This window comes from Myotis daubentonii, chromosome 17 (genome assembly GCF_963259705.1).
Source record: "Myotis daubentonii chromosome 17, mMyoDau2.1, whole genome shotgun sequence".
Taxonomy (NCBI): domain Eukaryota; kingdom Metazoa; phylum Chordata; class Mammalia; order Chiroptera; family Vespertilionidae; genus Myotis; species Myotis daubentonii.
The window spans coordinates 48,890,082-48,916,291 of NC_081856.1; the positions used below are offsets into that span (position 1 = coordinate 48,890,082).

General features: G+C 41.8%; 3 long non-coding RNA genes across 4 annotated transcripts in view; 2 read left to right on the top strand and 1 right to left on the bottom strand.

The window, feature by feature from the left end:
• The window catches only part of LOC132219748 (uncharacterized), an 801,764-nt gene that overhangs the window by 394,136 nt on the left and 381,418 nt on the right, over positions 1–26,210 (top strand). The gene's annotated exons all lie outside the window — the stretch shown is intronic.
• Positions 1–26,210, top strand: part of LOC132219749 (uncharacterized) — a 122,666-nt gene that overhangs the window by 72,223 nt on the left and 24,233 nt on the right. The window lies entirely within an intron of this gene.
• The window catches only part of LOC132219750 (uncharacterized), a 43,523-nt gene continuing 31,830 nt past the window's right edge, over positions 14,518–26,210 (bottom strand). Inside the window, exons 2-3 of the long non-coding RNA XR_009449604.1 lie at positions 18,662–18,846; positions 14,518–14,998 (exon numbers count right to left, since the gene is read on the bottom strand). This is a non-coding gene — a long non-coding RNA (uncharacterized LOC132219750). The remainder of the gene's footprint in view (positions 14,999–18,661; positions 18,847–26,210) is intronic.

Genomic DNA, 26,210 nt, shown 5'->3' on the forward strand with positions numbered 1-26,210 from the left:
TGGATCATGGGAAGAAGGTCGGTGTTATTGGAGTGTAGAAGCATGGTGGGGTGGAGGTGGAGGAAGATGTGATCGGAGAGGAAGCTAATGGCCAGGCCACCTGCATCTTGTGAGTGATGGTAAGGCTTGGTGGAGGCATTTGGAAGCCTTTGCGATGTTCTAAGTAAGAAGATAACATGATATGATTCACACTTCAGAATGATCCCTAAGATCTTGGCAGTAAGCCATGTATAAATGGAATGTAAATCCATGGACTGCATGAGATTCCTGGAGAGTGAAGTCCAAGTGTCTAGCCATGAGCTCAGAGAGTAGCCAGCTTGACTTTGGGACCTGGGCAAGTTATCTAATCTCTCTAAGTCTCACTTCCTCACGATAAAAATGGAGATTATGGTAACTGCTCACAGGATCATGGTGGCAATGCGATGAGATGATATTTTGCAGCATCCTTGCAAAATACCTTGCAACTGGTTTACACATCAAACACCTTCTCCCCTTCAATGTTCACACCCCTCTCCTCTGATAAATAACACAAAGTCCTGAGTGGGAATGTTTTGATCATGAGGCACCGATATTAAATGGCAACCTAATAGGTTATATGACACATTAGAGTCAACAATTTTATAGTTTAGAATCACTCTTAAATTAAAAGTGAGGAATAGGCTGGTGCTCCATTTGCACTTTTAAGTTTCAAAATGTTTTGCAAGCAACTCAAAGCACCTTTCTATTGCTTCAAAAATCCTCAGAAACCCCCACCGTCTCTGCGGATATGTGAGAGGAAGGGTTGATTGAACTGAAAACAAAACGAAAAGGCTCTCAGGGTCACTGTGGTGGGTGTGAGATCAAGAATTTCTTCAGAAAGTCTTCATAACGTGTTCAGAAAGCCAGTTCCCTATTATCTCAGCTAAACCTGGTTAGTCAGCATGGGCTTGGACACTGGCCCAGCTCTTCATCTTTCCTCCCTGGCCCCATGGTCCAGTTATTTTATTTAGCTAGGAATTCCTCTAGCCCACAAGTCTGCTGCCTTCAACACAGCCATAAAGCCAGTGAGCCCCCAGCGTGAAAGAAACAACCCATGCTGCATGAAAGTGTGTTTCCTCCACTTTGCTGAACTGCATTTTTAAACGTTTGAAAGAAATAAAAGAGAATCATCCCCTAGATGAGAAAATCAATTGGTTCTAAGGGATCAAACAAGTTATAAAAAACTGTTGGGATCATGTTTCCATGAGGAGCACTCTGAGTGATAATGAGACATTCTTCGATAAAGGAGGCACGTTAGAAGATGGTGGTGACATCAAAACTCATCGCCAAGGCAATTTTTCTCAACTGGAATAAGATTATCCTTGAGGATTTTTGTTGTTGTTGTTTATTTTTCCTGCTGGCCCAAAGAACATTCCATTACCCAATGTTCTTACCTGAAATTATATTCTGTCTATGGAATAGAAAGAAAAAAGTTGCAAGCAAGAGAGAAAGTTTTTTTTTTTACTTTACTAGAGAAATGGAGCTCAACTGGATTGCTGGAAAGATTCCTTCTCTCTGATGGGCTGTACATAGTCAAATTGAAACTCGTGGAATAAAGAAATGTCTGCTTTCTACAGTGTTGTTAAAGGGGCTAGACTAGGCTGGCATAGATAGATGGGGCTGCCCTCTGCATAGGAAAGCAGAGGTTGTTTACCATGCAAAGCTTGGATCCTATGAAGAATGAATGAGATAATGCAGGAATCAGAGCTAGATTAAGCTATGATTGATGATAATTGAAGTTTAGTATAGGGAAGAATTACCAGCCTGTACCTAAGTGTTTATATTTCTATAAATCTTTCTCTAAATTGTGATGTATCATCTACGTATTCTAGTAATGAACAGGCAACTAGTTTATATTAGTCCTTTAATACAAAGATATTTTTTAGGGAGTCAGTCAGAGATGTGCTTGCATGTTCATCCAGCCTACTTTCTCCTGCTCAGGTTTCCCTGCGAGCCTGGGAAGTCAGAACAAAACACCACACTTTATCTGCTGGTTGTTTCCAACTCCTTTCTTGGGGAAATTATTACACGCTTCTCTGGGTGGGTCATGTAAGCCTAACACCCGTTAACCATTACAGCGAGCCGGAGCAATACAAAGAGCCCGTTAGAGCAGGGCTGCTCAAAGAATGGTCTGTGACCTGATGCTGATGACAAAAGCACAGAAATTGAATGTTAGCAGTTAGAGCACTAGCTGGTGTGGCTCGGTGGATAATCATTGCCCTGCGGACTAAAGGGTCCCAGGTTTGCTTCCGGGCAAGGGCACATACCAAGGTTGTAGGCTCAATCTCCAGTAGAGGCGTGCAGAAGGCAGCTGATCAATGGTTCTCTCTCATCATTGATGTTTCTATCTCTTTCCCTCTCCTTTCTCCTCTGAATTCAATAAAAATACATTTAAAAAATAAAAAAAAGTTAGCAGTTGGAGACTTTTACAGCAATTAGATGTTGCCATGATACCCAAACTAATCCCATGAAATGAACTAAACTTGACTCCTTGAACATACTGTGAGGGTGGTGGGCCAATTAGAGAAGGTGTCCCTTAAGGTGGAATATTTCAACTAAGCTCTAAAGGCTGTGTGACAATTGTCTCAGGGAAGAAGTGGACAAAGAGTGTCCTAGGCAGAGAGAGCAGCCAGCATGGAGGTCCTGTGGCAGGAAAGAGGCCAATATCGCTCGGGTGCCATGAGAGAGGGACTTACATTGCAAACCTAAGACTGTTGCAGTCTACCTTTTACTTACATCATTCATCTAGCTCTCACTTTGTGCCTCCCCCCACCCCCATAAACCAAGAATTCCAAGTATGATTTGATTTATTTATGCCCGTTTTCTTGCTCAGGAAACTCTACATTATAATGCCTGGCTTTCACAAGTGACAATTCTTTTTTTCTCCTGGGAACTCCTCCCAATCTATGGCTGGGATCTTAGTGATGGATTTTATTTCCTTATTCTTGATCATTGGACTAAATTCAGCCATCCAGAAAGGTGCCACCTACTTCCTTTGCCTTACCATTCCTTTGCTTTGGTTAAACAACACTCCTGGTCAGTTGTCTCTGATACTAACTATGACTGCTTCCTTCGCCTCCCATCGTTTATAGTACCAAACGATAGAAACAGAACACTCTACTCGCTAAAAGAAGGCTTCCTCTCATTGCTGGGAGTGCAGCCCACCTCCTCTGCATTTCCCCAACTCATGAGTTTATTTAAAGCAAAGAAGCCTTTTCTGGCCTTCCCTTGACCATCCTTCAGTCATTATTTCTCTGTTCAAATCTTGTTCCAACTCACAATATACGATGCAGTGAACAGAACAGACTTTGAGGCCAGGTCAACTGGGGTTCAAATCCAACTCTGGTTCTTGCTACCTGTGTGACCTTGGGCAAACAAATCACCCTTTCTGATCTTCAATGGCATAGCACAGAGGCTTATGGAATACTTAGCCTCTAGGGTTGTTGTGACCATTAATTGAGGCCTTGTGTTTAGAGCATCAAATTCTCAGTGAATGATTCTTTTTTCCTTTTTCATAGCTATCCAGCTGTGTGTTAAAGCTTAACTGATCCTGACAAAAACTAACCCAGATTAAAAGGACACTGAAGCCACACCCCAGACAAATGAGTAAAAACTCTGTCAATTATAGTCTCAGCCCTTCTCATGGAGGATCTGACACAGACACGTGTTGTGTTTTTATTAACATTTCATTTAGTCAACATACTATCACAGAAGCCAGTCTATCTTCATGAACCTCTCTTTAACTTTTTTATTAGCTTATTAATGTATTGGAGAGATGTATATCATTTAAGGGGAGATTCTCCCCTCCCCCTGAAAAGCATGACCTTCAGAGATTAAAGAGATCATACATTTGTGTCTGGCTGAGGGAGGTCACCCGGCTGGTGCTGATGAGATGATTTGTAATCTTAAATTTTGCACTGCTGTGAAGTCTGGGAAGTGAAAGTGAGAGAAAGAAAGACAAACCAAGTTGGAAAAAGAAGACAGAGGAGAGGAGGCCTATGGATGAGAAAGCAGAGGCAAAGCTGGCCCTGATATAAGGCGAGGAATTCAACGTGATGTGCTGATGTGAGTCTGGGTCATGGAGAAGGAGGGCTGGGAGGTCAGACAGAGGAGCAACGAAGGTTCTTTGGATTTGACGGGTTGACAGGCAGGACGGGAAGGTTGCAAGTGAGCTGGAAGGTAAGGAATGCCTCTTGAATGCTTGTCACTGTGTGATGTGCATGGGTACAGAGATTCAAAGGGTTCAGTTCTTGACCCAAAATAATTGATGATCTATGGGAGGAGAGGGACTTTCAATACAATATTATCAGAACAATGCACTCGATGCTGTAATGGAACTATACTCTATGAGCGCTGACCACAAAGATGTGAAGTGTTTCTTGGGAGGTCAGAAATGGCATCTCAGAGGGAGTGGCTGCCTTAGGTCAGCGCACCAGAAGCAGAGCCTGCGGTGGGGATTTATTGAGGATGTACACTTAGAGGACCCAGGCAGTAAGGGAAGCAGGAGGGGGCAGAGGAAATACCTATGCAAAGATGTGCTTTCAAGTTGTCTCAGAAGTTGTCTCATAGAAGGCAAGGGGCCTGGGCTGTTATTCCCCCTCATCAGTCAACCATTTGTCCTGGGTGACTGGCAGTGTTGGTCACCTCCTAAATATCTCTAGGGGGTGTGGCTCCTGAAAGCCAAGGGCAAGCTCTCTAGAGAAAGAAGCATAAAAGAGTGGTTTGCATTAGCAGCCAGTACCTGCAGCTACTGACAGATGAGGGCAGCAGCACTGTACATGGGAACTGGGTGGGGCGCTCACAGCACCTGCTACAGTTACATTGGAGGTGACTCCTTTGCTGCAATTGGTTCCAGAATTCCACGGAGAAGCCAAAGCGTATGCAATAGCCCAAAAGAATAGATCAGTTTTCTTGAGAGGAGCTAGCAACCAAGTATGGGAGAGATGGGGGTGTGGGAGGGGTGACTGGTGAGTGAGGCTGAGAGAATGGTGGTTGACAGTGTGGGCTTGGGAATGAAACAAATCTGTTGCTTACTGACTATGTGACTTGGAGTGAGATACATGACCTTTCCTAGCCTCACCGTCCTCATCTATTAAGTGGGTATGACAAGTCCTCTTTTTGGGATTGTTGTGAGAATGAAATGAAATAGTGGAATTAAACCACTGACCACAGGATATGGGGCATACTACTTTCAACAAATAGTGTTCACCCCAATTATTATAAAGTGAAAAATACTGACTGATTTTAAAGATCTTGAATTTATTCTAAGGAGTCTGGATTTTATCCAGAAATAATGATAATGATGATGATGGTGATGATGATGATTGTGATAATAGTACTAACACCAACAATGGCAGCAACAAGAACTACGAAGTGAGTGAGGAGCCAGTGGCTGCCTCTAAAAAATAGTAGGAAATTTACAGGCCTGTACTTGAGAAAGAGAACCAGTTGTGAGGCTCTCTCAATAGGCAAGATGGTTGGAACTTGATTAAAAGTGTGGGCCAGGAAGGGACTGAGCCAAGACCAGAGCAAAGCCAATGAAATCCCCTGGCAACAGGGCTCAAATTGCACGCTTGGGGCTGGCACCGCTGAAATGAGTCGTTCCTGCTACACATACTGCAAACCCAGTAGAGAGCGGCATCGGTCTCTGGCTAAGTAAGGCCTTTTAATGGAAAAGGGGCTTCGTGAGATGCAGGTGGCGCCTGGTAAGGATGATTTCAATGATGCTCGCGAGCCTCCTCTGTCACTTTTATTGAGTTTCTGTGTACTCTAATTCATTAATAAAGGGACAGAGGAGGAACCTGGGCATATTTTACTCTCTTCATTATCTGGAAGAGTTTCTCGATGAAACTCATTGAGCATAATTAAATTGCTGCTGCTGCTGAAAGCCCATCTCTATATAGATTGACCTTGGTTGCAATTCCTGATGAAAATGGGGAAAGACACTGGATTAGATTGGTCTTATAAAAGCCCTCTAGTGCTATAGAAGAAATCAACAGACATATCTCAATAGATAAATGTAAATAAAAAGGTCCTGCTCAACTCAGATGAATTACCACCTGTCCTCAGATGGTCAGAAGAAACCTCACTACCTCTGGATGATACTGAGCTAGATTGGGTGGTGTAACACATCTCTTCCAGCTCCAACATTCTGACTCTATAGCTTCCCAAGTTATATTTACAATAGAAGTTAATAGTTCTAACATTTATTGAGTCATTCCTCTGTGGCAGGTGCTTGTTAACCACTTTCCATATGGTATCTTTAGGTTTCATAGGAAGCATGTGCAGTAGCTACTACTGCAATGACCATTCTACAGATGGGGATACTGAGGATTGATGAAGTCAAATACAAAGGTGGTGGGGGCGGGGGACACTGAGATGAGGAGGCCACTATACCTGGCTCCAAACTTTGTGAATTCTGATTTCTGTCCCTTGCCTCTTCACTCATTTTTAATCATTCTAATCTTCTGACATTCAGGAAAAAATGCCCCACCTGGTCATTTATCACATGTCCAGGAAAAGTCCTGTATGTTTTCCACTCTCTCTGGCTGTCAGTGAGCTGTCACAGTGCTTGCCCTTCCCATGGACAACAGGGACAGGATCCCACATCGTCCTAAGCTAGCCTCTGCTTGTTTATGGGTGGATTCCTTATCCCAATCACAGCAACTCGCCTGCCTTTGTGTTTTCCTATCATCCATCAACATGTTGATGCAGCCAGGATTCAGAAATAGATACTTTCTATTGGCTCACATTTTTCTAGGGTAATTTGATTGTAACTCTCCAATCTGGTCACTTGTACATAACTCACTGGTGAATGTAAATAACTCCAAGGATTTATTCTACAAGAATGCTCAGGTTATTGAGAAATGATGACAAACATTGGGAAGAATAGCATCATGTCATGTGATATGTGTATATGTAGAATTGTATATGAGGAAAATATTTACAATTTTTACATATTTAGATGTGTATTTGTTGATAAGTATACATGTCCATTTATATTGTAATTCAACTGACATGTAATGAGTGCCTATTCTGAGGTGAGCACTTTACTAGGAGCTATCAGGCAGCAATAATGAGGCACAGTGTTATCCTTATGAGTTATCATCTAGTGAGAGACAGAATAATAGATAATTGCCTATATGTGTCTCTTCAGAATTTACTTATAACATTTTTGCATATTAATACGTGCATTTTGATAGATGAATATGAACCTGTCTACATATATGAACCACATGACAAATTAATTTACTCATTCAACAAACAAGTATTGAACATTTGCTACAGTATCTGCTACAGTATAAGACAATCCTTAGAGGTGACATATTCCCTTATTTCTGGGCAAGAGGCTTTTGATTACGAACAAGATATTGGAGTAAATTGAGAAAGATGTGCACCACTTCCCAAGACTACACTTCCACGTGCCTTCACGTGCATCCCAGCTCTCAGGATGATTTCAATAGATACGTGACTTTGGACACATTAGTTAACCTCTACTCAATCTCACCTGCAAAAGAGAGATGATAATGATCCCTGCCTCATAGGGTTTCTGTAAGGAGTGAAAAATAGATGGTATATTAAAGGCTTAGTTCAGGCACAGCGGAAACCCTCAATCTACCAGCTATTACTATTAAAAGTGTTGGAAGGTAGATGGGAGGAGAGGAGTAGATACTTAGCAGTAATTACTGTCTGATGGTTTGGGAGCCATCTTCATGCCATTCCCTCTCTCCCAGGAAGAGTGCGGAGACCCAGAGGGTGGCATGTGAAGAGATGCTGTGTGCTCTCTGTACCTCTGGCCTCAGTACAAAGCTGTTTCTCCAAGTGGGTGAGAAACAGCCCTGTTTCCAGGGAGCTAACAATTTCCTTTTCCCTGAGCACCTTCCACGTTAGGGTTTCAGAGCTGAAGTGGTGGCAAGATGCTAAGGAGAGTTCTTGATGACAAGTAACTGCGGCCAGAACCACGCCTGGAACAGGAGTCAATGCTCTTACTAGTACCTGGGGGACAGGCTGGTAGGTTTCCGAGGCATGACATCAAGAATGAAGAACCCGAGATTTTAGCTGAGCCTAGAAATTAACAACTGTGTGCTACAACCAGAGAGGTGAATAGGGTTTACTCTAGTGAAAGTTTTAAAACTTGACAGTCACATATGTTTTTCCTTTTCTTTTGTTCAAAGCTATCTAACCTCTGAATGGCCATTTTTACTTCTCTTAATGCAATTCAAACTTTATATACATAGTAGAGCTGTGTGTGTGTGTGTGTGTGTGTGTGTGTGTGTGTGTGTGTCTGTCTGTCTTAGCCCCCAGTGGTTCCTTAGAGATATGTCAGGAGGTTATTGGCCTGTTGCTGGTAACATAGGACTGGCACACAGTAGGCATTGAGTAAGATGTTGTTATTACTATTTATCTAGTTAATAAAAAAGTGACTTTGACTTTTAATACATGCATTTTGATAGATGAATATGAACCACAGCAGCTCCATACTGCTTATAAGATCAAGTTAAATGATCTCATTTTGGCAGTCATGTTTTCTTATGGATTAAGAAATGGAAGAATCACATCTTGAATATTCAGCTCCTTCTACATCCCCTGACCCAAGTGAGTCTCCTCTTATGGGCAACTTCCTCTCCAAATGCGGCCGGCTCACTGCCGCCTCCAGGCTGTCCTCAGGCTTGTCAACTCAAGAACGCACCCTCTGACCACCTCTCCCTCCCCTTTCCACCTGGCCATCTTTCAAATTTGGGGTGAAATGCCACTTACTATATTATGCCCATCATGATTCTTTAACTCACACTGATTACCTCTCGTCTGAACTTAACTTAGTAAACATCTGTCTGTATCCCATGTTGCAGCATTTGTTAATATAGACCATTTTCTTCCCTGCTTCTTACTTGGCACTGTATTTACTTAGTCAGATTGGAGGCTTCTGGAGGGCCAGAACCAATATTTGTTTTTCCTAGAACCTTCTTGCACCTTCCCTAGAGCACTGGGAAGAATATCAAACATTATATTACAGTGTAGTATACATAGCAAAGTCATTATAGATTTATTAGGGATTTGTTCCTCGTGGAGAAATAAGAGAGCAGGGGGAGAGAGGCAGGGAGGGAGAGAAAGATTTTCCTGGAAAAGATGATTTCTTATATCCTGTGAAAGTAGTTTTCTTGTTAATAGTAGTCCACTCTGAAGCTCCCTGTTCAAGGATGGAGTGCCATTACAGTCATCTGCATAAATAATATATGCTAAAATGCTTCTCCGGGCCACAGATATTGACCTTGTTTAATAATTGATGATGGTGCCCTGGAACCGTGCTGACACAGGCTGTGCCCTTGCCACAGGCTAATATTTATAGCTCTTGTTTTCTTAAGCCTGAAATTTACCTAGATTTCTTTATGGAAGAATATTTTCCCTCCAGGGCTCTAATATGATGCTAGAGACTAAATACAGAAAGACAAAAATAGTGGATATAAACAGGAGGAGTCTCAGTCTATCATTAGAAAGAAAAGCCAAGCTCCTTTCCTTGGAATGATGTTTCTGACATGTCTCTCTTTTTGGTCAAAATTTTTCAAAATCTTACTGTTGCCACAGAAGAACACAAAACCGCTAAAGTTTAGTGAACACGTAGGAAGTGCTAAGCTCTCCATTACGCACTTTCTTGTATTGTCTCACTTAACACTCAAAAGAGTTCCCTGAGGGAAAAACTGATTATTTCTGTCTTGCAAATGAGAAACTGGGATGTGAGAGGTTAAGTGATGTGTTAAGCACACCTAGTAAGTGGCAGCGTTAGGATTTCAACATCAACAGTCTGAATCAAAACCTTATGCTCTAAATCGCTATGGTAAACCGACTTACTGCTTCTACATCCATGTAGTGGAAATGGCTGGGTTTGCTTCCTCATCATCACTTCTCATGGGGCCAGCATTTCACTTTCCCCGTAGAAACCATCACTGCTAAGCTTTCTGCCCTCACGTGGCTCACAGTAACTGACTTACCAATGGGCCTCTGACCCAAGTTCAGTATGAGGCTGGTTGCAAAAAATGATCTCAACTTCCCACCTTCCCTGTATCCATGCCCTTTGTAACATGATCGTGCAGCTCTTTCCATCAAGTTCCTCCCAGTCTCTTCAAAGTGGACTGGCCTTGTGACTTGGTATAGCCAATGGAATACAGCAGAAATCATCTTGTGCGAATTCTCAGTCTAGACTTCAAATTGTCATGGGAATTCCTACCGTCTCTTAGAACCTTCCCCTGTCATGAGAAAAGTCTAGGCTAAGCTGCTGGAGGATGAGAGACAAGTGGAGGAGAACCCCATTGTCCCAGCTGAGGTCACTCTAGAACAGCTAGTCTACCACTGCCCAGGCATACAAAGAGCCCAGACAAGGCCTGCAGAGCCAACTAATACAGCTGGCTAGTAAAAGACCGTATGAAATTTTTGCTGTAGCTATTGGGGAAAAAAGTGATAGCTATTTACTGAGATTGCTCAGCTGAAATTGTTGGTGGTTGTTTCTACATGAGGAGAGGTTGCTTGAAAAAAAAAATGCCAGTGTAGAAGAAACAGATATAAAAGATGAAAGAAATACATTTCTGATCTTATTTTTTGATCACCTGGATTCACCAATTCCTGAAGCCAGTGTATTCTTAAGTTTTCTTATAACATGAGCCAATAACACCCCCCCCCACACACACACACATGCATACTTTAAAAATTTTTTTGATTTATTTTGCTTAAAAGCAGTTTGTTTTGGCTATCTGTTTGTTATAAACAAAAGAGTTCTGATTAATATAACTGTAGACTTCACGATAGCTTTTCATGAACATCATCAAATCCCTTACCTTTTTCTCTTTGCTCTCACATGTCCTCATCCTAAAATACTCTTTGTTCATATGTTTACCTGTACCTTTATCATTCAAAGTCCAAGTCTGGCTTCAAAACCTTATGAAAGCAGGGTTAAAGAGAAAAGATTAATAGTAAGAACCAGAATGAAAGTTCCTGAGAACTGAGTAGGAAGAATGCAACACTGGAGCAGATACGAGCTCAGGTCAAAACCATTATTCATTGAATGAGTCATTGCTGAGTAACTCCATATATCTAGGATTGTGCTAGATTTTGGGAATATAAGAAGGCAGAAAATTCCCCTGCTTTTGGGAAGCTTGCTTTTTAGGGAAGGCAAGAGATACATGCAATAAATACATAAGTGAATGGGCAAGGTAATTCTAGTCAAAGATATAGGTTTTAACTTCAGTACAACCAGGCAATAGAAGGAATATAAGCTGTATAGAACTGGAGTGGATGGCGGTCCCAGAGGGCTCTCTAGGAAGTGATATTAAAGAGTGAGCAGCAGCGAGCTTGAAATCAGCAGAGGGAGGGGCATTCCAGGCAAAAGTAAGCCCAGATTTTTGTGTTTTAAGGACAAGGGAAAAAGAGTAGTTAAGTGAGGTGAATGTGGGAGGGCTTGGCAGGAGATGAGGGCGGTGAAGTTGGCCAGCGTCTTTAGGCTGTGGTTAGTAAAGAGTTTGGATTGTATTCTGAGTGTGAAGGAAAGCTGTTGAGGGTTTTTCACAGGGGAATGTTGGGATCAATTTTACAGTTTTAAATTGTAGAAGCTATATGTAGAATGGATTGTAGGATCAAGAGTGATTCCAGACAGACCTGTTAAAAGGCTCTGAGGCAGTTCAAGCAAGAGATGATGGTGGAAGCTTAGGTTACAGAGGAAGCAGTGGAGATGAAGAAAATAGGAAAGATTCAGGGTTGCCACACAATATAAAGAAGAGACCAGGGATAGCCAACACAGCATTATTACACACATACACTCCTAAATCTCACTGATAATCATATTGAATTGAAAGTCTAATAAAATCACCTAAGTTTAAAAAATGAATGGCTATTTTGTATTTGTATACTTTTGCATTTCAAGATGATTATAAATTAATGATAAATACCCAAGACATATTCAGACTCACATGCACACATATATTTAGCTGTATAAAACTAGAATCATCATGCTCTTTACCTAAATTTATCTGCTTTTACACTTGACATTAAATCTATTTATTCAACAAATATTTGTTGAATGCCTAATGTCTGCCAAGTATGTTTTTAGGAAATGAGGATTAAGTGGGGAACAGCAGAAACAAAAATTATTATGACCCTCATGAACCACACTTCCCAATTTGGAGAGAGAGAAATAAGTATGGTAACTAGAATATGTATATTTCAGGTGGTGATAGGAGCTAAGGAAAAATACAAGAGAGTGTTTGGAGGCATTGGCATTTATTAGAGCTGGAAGCCATGCCCTGAATCTATTATTTTAAATAATTAACCAAACATTTTAATAATTCCTCAATATCCATTATGTTAACTAAACTTTAAAAAACCCTATTTTTAATGACGGCATATACTATTGTATTTAATACTCCTACTGATTTTGGACATTTTGACTGCTTCAATTTTATCTATTATAAATGATTATATAGTTGACCCTTGAACAACATGGGGGTTAAGGGCATCGATCCCCCATGCAGTTGAAAATTGGTGTATGACTTTTGACTTTGCAAAAACTTAACTACAGTTGGCATTGTGTATCTGAAGCTTTCACATCCGTGAATTCAACCAACTGCAGGGTGAAAATAATATATTTGATCCATGGTTTGGAATCCACAGATACATTGGGCTGACTATACTAATAGCCCATTGTTGACTAGAAGCCTTACTGATATAATAGTCAATTAACACGTATTTTATGTTACATGTATTATGTACAGTATTCTTACAATAAAGTATGCTAGGAAAAAGAAAATGTTAAGAGAATTATAAGGCAAAGAAAATATATTTCCTGTATTTATTGGAAAATTTTGCATGTAAGTGGACCCATGCAGTTCAAATCCATGTTGTTCAAGAGTCAACTGTACACAATTCTCTAGAGACACCTAGGTCTCCTGACTTTCCTTCTGCATGAACTTCCCTGGGTCTGCTGAAACCTGTACTAAAGTACCTTCCATTAGGTACTTTATAAAGCGTTATAATCTGTATCCCAAAGATCAGTGTTGGAGAATGTCTTATTCCTGAACACTCCTGCTTCATGAGACCATAGAGGCAAGAAAATACTGTCAACTATAAAAAGGCCTTACTACACATTTATTTTTTTTTTAAACTAGGAAAGCATACAAGATTTACTGAGCCCATTATCAACATTTTAAAGGAGGGAAAATTGAAAATCAGAGGAAAGAAGTGACTTGACTAGATCATCAGAGAATTAGTGACAACATCTGAACTGTGTCCCAGATTATCTCAGTTCAAGCCTTCTTCCACTCCTTGATTTAATCGTTTTCATCAAGTGGATAAACCTTAAAGTGTTCAAGGAAATTTCCTGTACAGCACCTCCAGGTCTATGCACCATGGTGTTCTGTGGGACTCACATTCCAGTGATCTAGGCAGCCATCCAGTGCTCAGCACCAAGGAGAGCTCCAACAAGCCTGTGGCCCTTGATGTTCTTCAGACTTTGAAGTTTATGTTCCTGAATGATTTAGGATTGTCTGTCTTTGTTTCTGTCTTTGGGAAGAACTTTCTAAACCTTAAGAGATCTGACATATTTCACATCTATCTTAAAATTTCTTATTTCCCCCTTCCTTCCTTCTGCTGAAAGAGATAATCTTATACCTGAACTCTCAATTCCATCTTCTCACCACCCCAACTTGATATAACCATTACCTGCAATTTTCCTTATTTTATGTTGTACTCAACCCTTCTGTCTGCCACAATGTTTTGCTTATCATGATCAAATCAATTCCCTTCTGCTCCTTCCTTAGTTCTGTTTTCACTGCTATCTTTACCTCCATCCTTATCTCCATTCACCACCAAACCAGGTGAACGCTCAATCCACACCTACTGCATTGACTTTCACTACAGACTCTCTTCCTTACCCTTCAGATCTGATGTGTGCCATGCTTTCCTAGGCTGGAATTGCTCCTGCATTATCATTAGTGTTTTCTCAGTTCTATTCTTCTCCACCTCTCTCTACCTACTGACCTGTTCATTAATTTTTTCTAATGGAATCTCTCCTCCTTTTGTCGTTAAGCTGATGGAACCCTCAAGTTTTCCCACCTGTTTCTGTTTCCTCTTGGTTGATTCTTCTCTCTCTGGCTTTGTGCTAACTAAACACATATGCTTTCTGAGGGCCTGACTTCAGGACCCATGAGCTGTCCTGTCATTTCAATATTTTTACCTTGACGTTCAGGTCATATTGATAAGTTGCTGGACTTTGGATTTGCACAATGTCTGTGCCATTGCTCTTGTTATTTCCTCTTGCCTTCATTTTCCAAATATTTACTACAATCACCTTCTACCAATTAGTCGTCAAATATCATACCCTTTATGAAACTTTTTTTGAGTCTCCCAGATGAAAACTCTACCTCTCTCTGAAATCAATTTATAATTTATTTATACATCTAGCATGAAATGTTTTATAATGTGGTCATTTGAATAAGGCCAGACACATAGTTGGCCCTCACCAACAATCTTCTTCCTTGAAAGAATAATAGAATGAAGGAAAGATTCAAAGATACTTTGTTCCCTGGATATTTGTGTAGAACTGCAACCAAATAGCACATGCACAGCCTGTAACCACCAGGATCCTGAGTATAAATTGCAGTTTACCTCCACGAGACGTCATGCATCAAGCTCTGGGTGTGTTTTGTGCCATTCCCCACTCCCACCCCCTTTTTGGAGAATGATGAATCAGACTCATCATGGTATTCGATTAATTCCACACAGCTGAGTCCTGAGGGAGTTTGTACCCAGTGTCCTCTAACTGATGATCAATCATGCTCTTGTGGTTGGAACCCAAGGCAGCAGGCAGCAGGCCCGTGACATGCTCTAGGTTGTCGAACAGAGAGTGTCCCCATCCAAACAGGAAAGGTTCCAGTGACCTTTGATGGCATTTGAGAGAAGTCATTTGCTCTGGTGTTTCTGAGGCCATATTGATCTCTGCCTAGGATTCAATTTTAGACAAACAGGCGACATAATTTATGTAAACTGGGCAGGTAATTAAACTCTCCTCCCTGGCAGAAAGGTCACAGCAGAATATTTAAACTTTCATTCCTAAGTGGAATCAGTTAGCTAAAAAAAGAAAAGGAATCTCATTGGGAGTGTCATGTAGCCAACCACTACCCTATGAATTTTATGACCCAGATTATCTTCCTAAGAATAGGTTGGAGTTCCTTTCACAGAAGTTGCTATAAAAAGGTGAGAATACTCATTTAGCACTACGTTTGCATATTCAAAATGACTGAGGGGTGGAAACTTGGTGTTAGATTGTGAGGAAACCTTTCAATGACTTTTTCAGAGAGATTTCTAAACAATACTGGATTTAAATAAAAAATGGCAAGTACTGCATAAAGAATTTCCTCCCCCCCCCCCCGCCCCCCCCAACCATTTGAGAGGCATTCACCCATATAATGTCCCATTATACTTAAATAATTATATTCATTTTCTACATACAAGAACAATATCCTGTATAATCATGAAATAACCATCTGAATCAAAAGCTAACATTGGTACATTACTATTGTCTAATCCTCAGACCCCATTAAGTTTCTCCAAGTGTCCTGGTGCTAGCAAAAAGGCGCAGTTTAGTGTTATTCTTGGATTTCACATCTATTTAGTTTCTTTTAATCTGGGACAATTCCTCATTTTTTATTTTATTTTTTTTTGCGGGGGGGGGGCTTTCAAAACCTGGATATGTTGGAAAGATCACAGGCCAGTTATTTTGTAGAGTGTCCCTTGCTTTGGGTTTGTTTGGTGTTTGTTCATTATCAGATTCAATCTGTGCACCCTGGGCTGGGATTATCACTGAAGCGATGCTGTCTGTCTTGTCGTTTCCTGTCAGGTCGCCCATGGTTTCCACTGGTCCCAGTACCGGTGATGTTAACTTCAATCACTTGATTAAGTGGACTCTGCCAGGCTCCTCCACTGCAAAATGATTCCTCTTTCCATTGTGGTTACTGTGTCTTGAAGGGAAGTATTATGTATGAAACCATGTAAATATCCATGACTCATCAACCTTTCAATTTATGCATGATGTATTTACATCAGTGTAGGCATTTGGATTCTTCGTTTATTCAATAGGTTATCATCCATTGCTTTATTATTTTCTGATGCGCTGTCTATGATCTGACCAGTGGCACCCCTTTTGAGCTAGCCTATGTGTCCCCTGGATGTGTCGCCATCCATCTTTGAGGTCTTCTTTATATTCAGAAAAGATGTTCTAGGCCAGTGAAGGCGAACCTATGACATGCGTGTCAGAGGTGACACGCACACTCATTTTTTTGGTTGATTTTTCTTTGTTAAATGGCATTTAAATATATAAAATAAATATCAAAAATATACATATTTGTTTTACTATGGTTGCAAATATCAAATTTCTATATGTGACACGGCACCAGAGTTAAGTTAGGATTTTTCAAAATGCTGACACGTTGAGCTCAAAAGGTTCGCCATCACTGTTCTAGGCTCATCTTGTGCTTCCTCTGTCCCACCCTGGAATCAGTCATTTTTCTCCATAGAAACTTTGATCACCTTTTACTGGAAAACAGTGTTGAGCAGCCAAGGTGGAGTGCTGTGTGTGACGGTTGCTTTTGGAAAGATGCTGCTCTTAGTCCCTTTTTGTGTTCAGAGCTAAGGAATATGTCACATACCTTAGATATGCATGTGCACCCATTTACTTCCTACTCATTTCTGTATGGATTTTGTTGTATATTAAAAGCCATGATGTTACATCGATACCTCCAATTCCAATTCAACATTACAGAGTTCATTCTAATTTTCTTCCTTTGGATGGATGGAGATACACACACACACACACACACAGACTAGTATATATATATGTGTGTGTGTGTGTGTGTGTGTGTGTGTATACACGCATATATAGACTAGTGCATATATATGTGTGTGTATGTATGTATATATATGTGTATATATATATATATATATATATATATATAGAGAGAGAGAGAGAGAGAGAGAGAGAGAGAGAGAGAGAGAGAGAAACATTGATATGAGAGCGAAACATCAATGAGCTGCCTTCTGATTGAGCCCACAACCCTGGCATGTGCCCCAACTTGAATCAAACTGGCAACCCTTTGGTGCAGAGATGATGCCCAATTGACCGAGCCACACTAACCAGGGCTCCTTTTATTTTGACCTATTTTTTAAAAATAATATTTTATTGATTTCAGAGAGGAAGTGAGAGGGCGCGCGAGAGAGAAACATCAATGAAGAAAGAGAATCACTGATTGGCTGCCCCCTGTAGGGCCCCCAGTGGGGATCAAGCCCGCAACCTGGCCATGTGCCCTAACCAGGACTTGAACTGTGACCTCCTGGTTCATAGGTCAATGCTCAACCACTGAGCCACACAGATTGACCTCTTTTTTTAAATAGTGAGAATACTGACTCCATTATCCGTAATGCATTTACTTATGTGATCATGCCCGCTGTATGCAGCCAGTCTCCTGTCACAACTGCCACCCCTCACATTTTCAAAGATCACCTGACCACCCTGCTCGGGCTCTCATGCCCTCCACGATGCCACTGTCAGTCATGGACACCCGCTCACCCTGCCCAGGCTCTGACACATCTCTCCGCACCTCGCGTGGGCTCCAGTCCCCATGGCTGGGCCACGGCTGCTGCTATGCCCCTGCAGGGACACCTTCACCCTGTGCTGGCAGCAACACCTTGCATTGGGCCACACTCTCCATGTAGAGACCTTCCCCACCCTCTCAGGCTCTGGCACTGTGCTGGGGCGTCCTCTGCACCAACACATCCTCATCCTTCTCGGGCTCTGACAGCCCATACCTGTCGCCAGGACTGCCGGCCCCTATGTGCATGCTCCCTGCAGCCTGCTTGGGCTCCAGGAACCCGACAGGCTAACACTCTCTCGCAAATGCCCTCCAGAACCCACTCAGGCTCTGACGGCCCAGGGCAGGCTGCCACTCTGCTGGGTGCCCTCCAACATCTGCCTGGGCTCCCACCCTGTGTGCGGGGCAGCCCTGCCAGGCAGACCCTCCTTCCTTCACTCAGCTTCCAAATCCTGTGCGGGGCCACCTCCCGCTGCCCCTTCACCCCCAGACACCTGCCTTCCTCAGCCTGACCTTTGCATTGAATTATTTGGAATGGAATGGGGAGAGACGCTGTTTGATAATTATTTTTAGAAAAACAATTTTGAAACTTTTAATTTAAAAATGAATCTGACCTCTTTTTTCCGTTGGACGTGGCCCTGCCTGACAGGATTTGGAAGCTGAGTGGTGTAAGAGGGTCTGCCTGGCATTGTCGGAACTCGTTCCTCAAGAAGCTAGGATACTCTGGCCTGCCTTTCTAGTTTTCAAAATAATTTTAACCTCGTAAAAACATCTGGTTTCCATCATCTTCTTAGGTAGGTGTGATCTCCTGACATTATGATATTAACATCTGTAAAAGCAGTGTTCCCAGCAGAAAACAGATGGCACATGGAAATCAAGGTAATTAAAGTGGCATCTAATCCAGGAGAAAACCCACCAGGGATCATGCGGAACATGGGAGGCAGTGCCCACAGAGCGACTTCCCCAGCCCTGTCTCATGTTTGGGTACCTGCTCACAGTCCTGTGGTTCTGTCACTCACCCGAGTCCCAACACGGTGGGCTGTGCTGGTCCCCTTCTCAGCAAGAAGCATCTCATCCATGCACAGTCTTCCCAAGCGACTTTCTGCAACCGGAAGCTTCCTTCTCTGTATACAGTGTGGCTTCCCTCAAGTCCCACTCTGTGCTGTGCTCCACAGTCACTCCTCCAAGTTCCAGTTCCTTCTACCTTAAAAACAAATAAGAGATAGAAAGAAAGAAAAATAAGCAGCGGTGGACATTCTAAGAAATGCATTCCTCCCTCTGGCATCAGTGCGGTTGCCAGGGTTATCATCTCCCTGGGACTGAAGCAAGCTCCACTGTTTTGAAACTCAGAGCCTGACAGTGATGTTTTCCTTCTGAGCATCGTTAGGTAGAGAATGGCTACAGGACAATCAAGAACAACCAGAGGTCATTAGGAACCAGCAAGTTTGCTTAACATTTATATAGATTTGCTCACTGCACGCACAGCTGTGAGATAGGTATTAGCATCTCTATGTCATAGGTGAGGAAACTGGGGCTTTAATAAGCTGAACAATTTGCTTGCAGACACACAGCTTGTTGGGGGCAGATCCGGGACTCAAAGCGAGCTTTACCTACTCAAACTACCTCCCCCCCAACTATCTCATGGGGTTGCTCCATCTCCCTCAAATATATGATAAGCTCTAATTTACTCACACAATATATGCTCTCAGAGTTCTTGAGAAGGATCTCAAAATCATACCTTGTTTTGAAAACTAGGGCCATTTATATTTGGCATCTTAAGGAATATAAGCTATTTAAAATGTGGAATATTTGAGGTTGCTTACCCTGTCTTATAAGTTACATATCTAGAAGGAACATTAAGGTAGCGCAACCCTGCTTATTTCCCAGGCAGCCCCCAAGTTCCCTTCTCCATGGCCCCATCTTTCTCTGTTCATGTGTCTATCACAGCACTTAGCTGATACTCTTGATTCAAATATCATGTCTGTTTCTTTAAGGTGAGCTCATGTGTGCTAGAGCAGCAAGGTCTTGCCTTGTAGCTCTCCATGGCTCACCATAGCATAGCATGGTGCCAAGAGCTCCCTAGTTGCTCAAGCAATGTTTACTGAGCAGATGTATGAATATGCATATATGAAAGTCCATGATACACCAGTTGCTAATTATGTGTATTAATCACATCAAATCATTTCTTTAGATTTCACGTCAAGTGTAATTCACATTGAATTGACATTGAGGTCATGCAGGAGAGAACAGCCAGCCTTCTGTTTCAGTTGGAGATAGTTTCTCTGTAGGTCCATAGTGGCACAGCAGAGTCACCAGTAAAAAGAGAAACCTCAGCGGCTTGGTTAACTGGAAGTTAGTCAGAATGGATTTGCCACTTGGAGAGTCAACAGCAGCGAATTCATCTTGGTATTAGTCAACTGAGTGGCCCTGTGGTTGCTGCTCCCAATAACCATTCCCTCTTTACTCACCACCCTACTGACCCCTTTTCCTGCTCACTTAACTTTCTTACCAGAAAATACGCTTCAGATATTTTGTCGTGACGTAACTTTGGATGTCCAGACTTACATCTACATAGATTCATAATATTCTGTTCTGTAAGGTTTGTATCAGTGGGCATAATTTCATTCCAAACATTACTGTTATTAAATTGGCTTAAATTTGTCTAATTTATTTATATTTCCTTTATCTTAAATATGTTTGTAACATTTTTTTTTGGCCTGAAGTTCTAGTCATAGAGACTGTAATGATAATCACATGTATGTTAGAAGATTCTATATTTTACAAAGAGCTATCCTATTTATTAGCTGTTGGGGGTAGACACAGTTGTATACAAATCCATGTGCATTAAGAGATTGGAATGAGTTCATTACCAAGGTCCCTTGATCTGTTTAAGGATGGGTACTTACAGTAGACTTTTCTGATAGTGATTATGAGACCTCTTGAACATTCTCAGCACTCTAAGTGATGTGAAAAATGTATCCCCGATGAAAGCCATTCCTGAAAATAATTTCTTTCTGTAGTGTTATAGTGCATACCCCACGGGGCCAGTCATCCGAGGAAGGTGGAGGCTACAGGGCACTGTTGACCTGGCAGGCTGGGGACTGGGAGTTCTGGGCAGGTGTCATGGCCACATGCTTTCTATCCTTGGAGCTCAAGACTGAGACCAAGGGGCTGCTATTAAGTACATTCAAAGGAAATGCCAAACAAGTTATACCTCAAACCCTTCCTTTTTGATGGCCAAGTCAATTTGAGTTACTCGAAGAATTACAGCTAAGACAGAATCAGTAGAGGCTAAGGTGAGAGGAATTTGGAAGTGAGCAGAGTCTGGGAGCAATTGCAATGTGAGGATGCAAATGAGCATGCGGCATCTTACCTAGTCCTGTAGCCACTGCTTTGGTGTCTCCGGGAATATGTAAAGCCATTGTTCTCAACCTGACTTCACATTGGAAACATGTCAGTTGCTTTTGCAAATATACAGATGCCTAGGTTTCAGTTCAATTGGTTTAGGGCTGGCCTGGGCATGGGTATTTTTTAAAGTTCCTCAGATGACTTGATCAGATGAGAACCACTAATCACAGAGAAATAACGTTTAACCTGCAGCACTTATCAATTCTGTCTGTTGTTTCATAAACACATATATTCTATGGCTTCTTGTGGAAGATGGGTAATGAGAATAAAGTCAATATAATGATGCACCATGAGGTAGGTACAGGCAGGGAAGAACTCTTGCTTTGGTCCATTTAGTATTATTGATTTCTGGTGTGATGAGTTCTTAGGATGTGAACTCCTTAGAGATGGGAACTGTTTCAGGCAGGATCTGGGTAGCGAACAGATGGTGCTCTCAAATTGTGTACTTGCAGGGAAATTTAAATACATATTTACAAATGTGTTAGTGGGTGTGCAGAAACCCCAGGGGATAATTACCACCATGGGAGCCTTCAGCACTTCTGCCCTGAAATGGGAAACGGGAAGGCACAGTTACTGGGAGCCAGTCAGGAGAGGGCTGCAACTCTCAGCTGAAGGAAGCACTTAGCCCTCACCCATCCCTAAGAGATGGAGCCAGGGGACTAAATCCTCTGACCACATTCCCTCTCTCCAGTGTCCGGCTGATGCTCTTGATTGGTCAAACCCAACCAGAACCCAGAAGGCAAGAAAACCCATTGATACCGTTCATGTAGGTCTGCCTTATAGGGCACAGACCAGGGAGCACGTGGGGAAGAAGGGAGAGTGAATCTGGAAGAGTCAGTAGAAGAGACCGACACAGTGACCAAGAGTTCTTCCTCTATGTGATCCCTCCCCTCCAATACCTACAGTATCTGGTGTATATAATACAATATTCTCAACAAGAACTGTGTGAGTTATTATAATTAATGACACATTCAGTTACGAGAAGAAATATTTATTGGCTGTCTTCCATGTGTCAGGTGTCCTGGTTGGTTTTGTTGAATCTCACAAGAACTTGGTGAGATGATTTATTATTATTATCCCTGTACAGTTGATAAAACAGCATGTCTGAGAGGTTAACTTAAGGCAAGGATACATGAGCAGCCAATGGTGGAGCCAGGAACCCCTGACCAGGCCTGGCTGTCTTTGAATCCAAGCTCTTTCCCTAACACCGTGCAGCCCTCTTACTCCAAAGAGAAGTACAGGTCATAACTATAGGAAATCCTGAGCCACCTCTCTTTGGTGAGATCAATACAAAGTCTGATTCAATTCATTGTATTAGGTTCCAGGAAAATAGAAGTTCAGGGCTTGTTCCTGCCCTTATAGAGTTAGTAATTACACACACACACACACACACACACACACACACACACACACACACACACACAGCAGGTGTCAATGTTATTGCACAAAATTCAAAATAAAAGCTGTAATTCATAATTAAATCATTTATTCATTCATTCACCAGTGCTTGACATTGTTTTAGACCTGGAAAATATAGCTGTACTAGTAAATAATCCAAAGTCCTTGAATTACATAAAACTTACATCTTTGTGGGAGCAAAGAAGAAAAATAATGGACAGTGGTCAGTATTATGCAGAGAATTAAAACAGGTGATGTGATGGAGTTACGGATAGTTGAATTAACTGGGGTGGTCAAGATGGGCTCTTCTGAGGGTTTTATAATGTAAGCTGAAATCTGCATGGTCTGAAGGAACCAGCTGCGAAATATCAAGGGCATGCAGATTTCCAACAAAGGGAACATCCAGTGTATGTCTCAAAGGCCAGAATCCTAGGAAATGAAAGAAGGCTGCAGAAGCTGGAGCATGGTGAGCTAAGAGAACACTTACGTGATATGAAATCAGAAAGTGTGCAGGGGCTAGACCATACAGGATTTTGGAACCTATCCATGGATGATGCAAAAATCACTGAAGGCTTGGAGCGGGGAGTGGGGAAATCTGATGCAAAGTTTAAAAGCTTTACTCTAGCAGCTGTCTAGACGACAGATCAAAGGAGGGAGTGGGATTAGAAAGATCTGTTTGAGGACTCTTGCAGGGAAAAAGGGGGAGAAGCTATAGGGCGGACTAAAGTGATGGTAGTGGAGGTATGATTTGGAGGAAGATCCGGTGAAGGGAACTTACTGATTTATCAGATACAGGAGATAACAGGACACAGTAATTGATGAGAAAGTCATCGAGCTGGGAAAGATTAGGGAAGGCACAGATTGGAAGAAATGTTAGGAAGGGCAGTTGAAAATGCCAGGTTTCTCCCTCCCCACTATTTTTCCACCAATGCAAATTCTTTTTTTTAAAAATATATTTTATTGAGTTTTTTTTACAGAGAGGAAAGGAGAGAGATAGTTAGAAACATCGATGAGAGAGAAACATCGACCAGCTGCCTCCTGCACACTCCCCACTGGGGACGTGCCCACCACCAAGGTACATGCCCCTGACCGGAATCGAACCCGGGACCCCCCAGTCCGCAGGCCGACGCTCTATCCACCGGTTTCGGCCACCAATGCAAATTCTTTGATTCTCCCTTCGACTAGTTTCACAGAGGGCATTCAGTGGAGGATACAGATGGCTCTGCTTTCTAGCTCACTCTATCCCAAAGAAAGTGGACGTCTGGGACCTGCCTTTTTGAGGCTCAGATAGGCTGCTTCCCATGTAGGCTACCATTTTGCTGTCCTAGAAGACAGCAAGCATTAGCTTTGAGTCACAGGGTTTTTGTTTCAAATTCTGGTCCTGCCATTTATTTAGATGTATGACATCACGTAAGTCTCTTAACTTCTCGGAGCCTCTATTTCCTCCTCAGTAATATGAAGATGTCAGTCAATCTATAATGGATATTTATTGAAATGGCTGTCTTGTGTCCATTCTTTCCCCATTTTCATTCCTATGACAACATCACAATTTTGTTTTTATGGTCACCTTACCATTGGTTCTTGTGCTTTGGATGAGTTTGTCTCTATCCCTCCCCTCCAGGGTGCAACAGGTTAAACCAATCAGTACAAACCACCAGTGTATTTCATCCTTCAGGCTTTGATGATTGGCTTAGAGCTGGTCACATGATCTAAGTCAGGCCAATCAGATCCCAGAAAATTTAACTCTTTTCTGAACTGGTGGAAGAAATAGATATTCTCTTAGACTGGGTACAATATTTGTGAGTTTGAGCTAACGAGAATCACCACAGGGACCCTGAGAATAGGGTCCATCTAAAAGAAGCAGATTGAAAAAAAGATTCTGGGGTATCATTTGAGCCCTTGGTTGAACCATGTCTGAGGTCCTGGATTCTACACTGAACTTGCATTTGAATTAATAAATTTTCTTTCTTAATCTAGCCAGTTGGGTTTTCTGTCGATTGTAAGTATGAAGGTTTAAATTGATAAAATTATCTTAAAGGGTTGTAGCAAAGATAAAATTAATGATGATGAAAAGCACTAATCCAGAGGAGGCTCTCAATAAATAGAAGCAATTATAGTGATGTCATCTTTAGCTTAACTTTAAATGCTACATTCTTTCCATGATAGCTATTGGAGTGGTCTCAAAAAATGAAAGCTATAAAGGGATCTAAGCAGAGCCAGGTGCTGCAGGTTTGTGTGTATTTTCAAAAGTTCAAAACATTGAGCCAAAATGCCAGTTACTCTGACGTGGACTGAATATTCATGATCAGAACTATATAAGCAGAACACACACACACACACACACACACACTTAGAACACTCTGTAAACATTCTTCTTCATATCCAACAAAGATGTAAGTTTTCCTAGGGTGAAGAAGAAAACAACAAAATGTGGAATATCCTATCAGATTAATTCAATGGAGTGTCCAATGCAGATTATGTTAATTCCAAGACTAATTTTAATATCTGTAATGTAATCTAATACTTGATAAGATTATGAAACCTCTGACAGCTTATTAGCCGGAGCCATTAAAACCAAATGTCAACTTTATCAACTGCTGTCAGTGAAATTAGCAATGAAACAGTCTCCAAGGGAGGGAGGTTCAATTTGTGTTGGATAATGGTGTGAATAATCACTTGGATTTAGATAGCACCTTTTCTCTGAAGGGTTTAAAGAGCTTACATCCATCTATTCTCACAATACCCCAGACAGAAAGAAGGGACCAGGTTTATTGCCCCTGTGTGGTTTGTGGTCACTTTCCAGCTTTGAGTTGGTGAAGCCAGAACTGACAATAAGGTTTCCATCCCCTTATGGATTTTGCTTGCAGTGAGGACATCTGAATCAGACTAAGTGGTCAGAAAAATCTTCCTAGCTAAGGTGATAAGGTGACAGTGGAACGTTGTAGAAGCTGATACAAGCAGAAAGGGCATCCACGAACAGGGGACAGCGTGTAGGAGGCCATGCAGACATGAGCTAGCATAGGGAGACTTGGGAATTTCTAACTGACCCATATGAAGAGAAAGTGCATTGTCTCTCTTCCCACATAGATATATAATGGTTCTGGTAAGGAAGTGATCATCATTCCCTTTTTGAAGCTATTCTGTTCATCTTCTAGAAAACATTTCTTTCCTGGGTGCCCACATGCTTTGTGTAATAGTCCCAAGGAAGGACTTAGGGACTAGCCTTGCTAATTGCACCCTTGATCCAAAATCAGTTCACCTATACCAGTGGTTGGAAAACTGTGGCTCGCGAGCCACATGCGGCTCTTTGGCCCCTTGAGTGTGGCTCTTCCACAAAATACCACGTGTGGGCGCGCATGTATAGCGCGATCGAAACTTCGTGGCACATGCGCAGAAGTCGGTATTTTGTGGAAGAGCCTCACTCAAGGGGCCAAAGAGCCGCATGTGGCTTGTGAGCCACAGTTTGCTGACCACTGACCTATACTTTTCCCCACTTTCTAAAACCCAAATCCTCCACCTTTTTTTTTCATTTCTGTCCACATGATTCATTCTCAATTTAAAAAAATCTCTTCTCATAAACACTAGATCAGAAGACTAATTCACTGGAAGAGGTTGAGATGGCCCCCAGAAATTTTTATTTATGTTGAATGCAATTTTTTTTTCTAATTTCATTCTTTTTTTTTTAATTTTTAAATTAAATCTTTATTGTTCAGATTATTACATTTGTTCCTCTTTCCCCCCCCCCCATAACTCCCCTCCTCC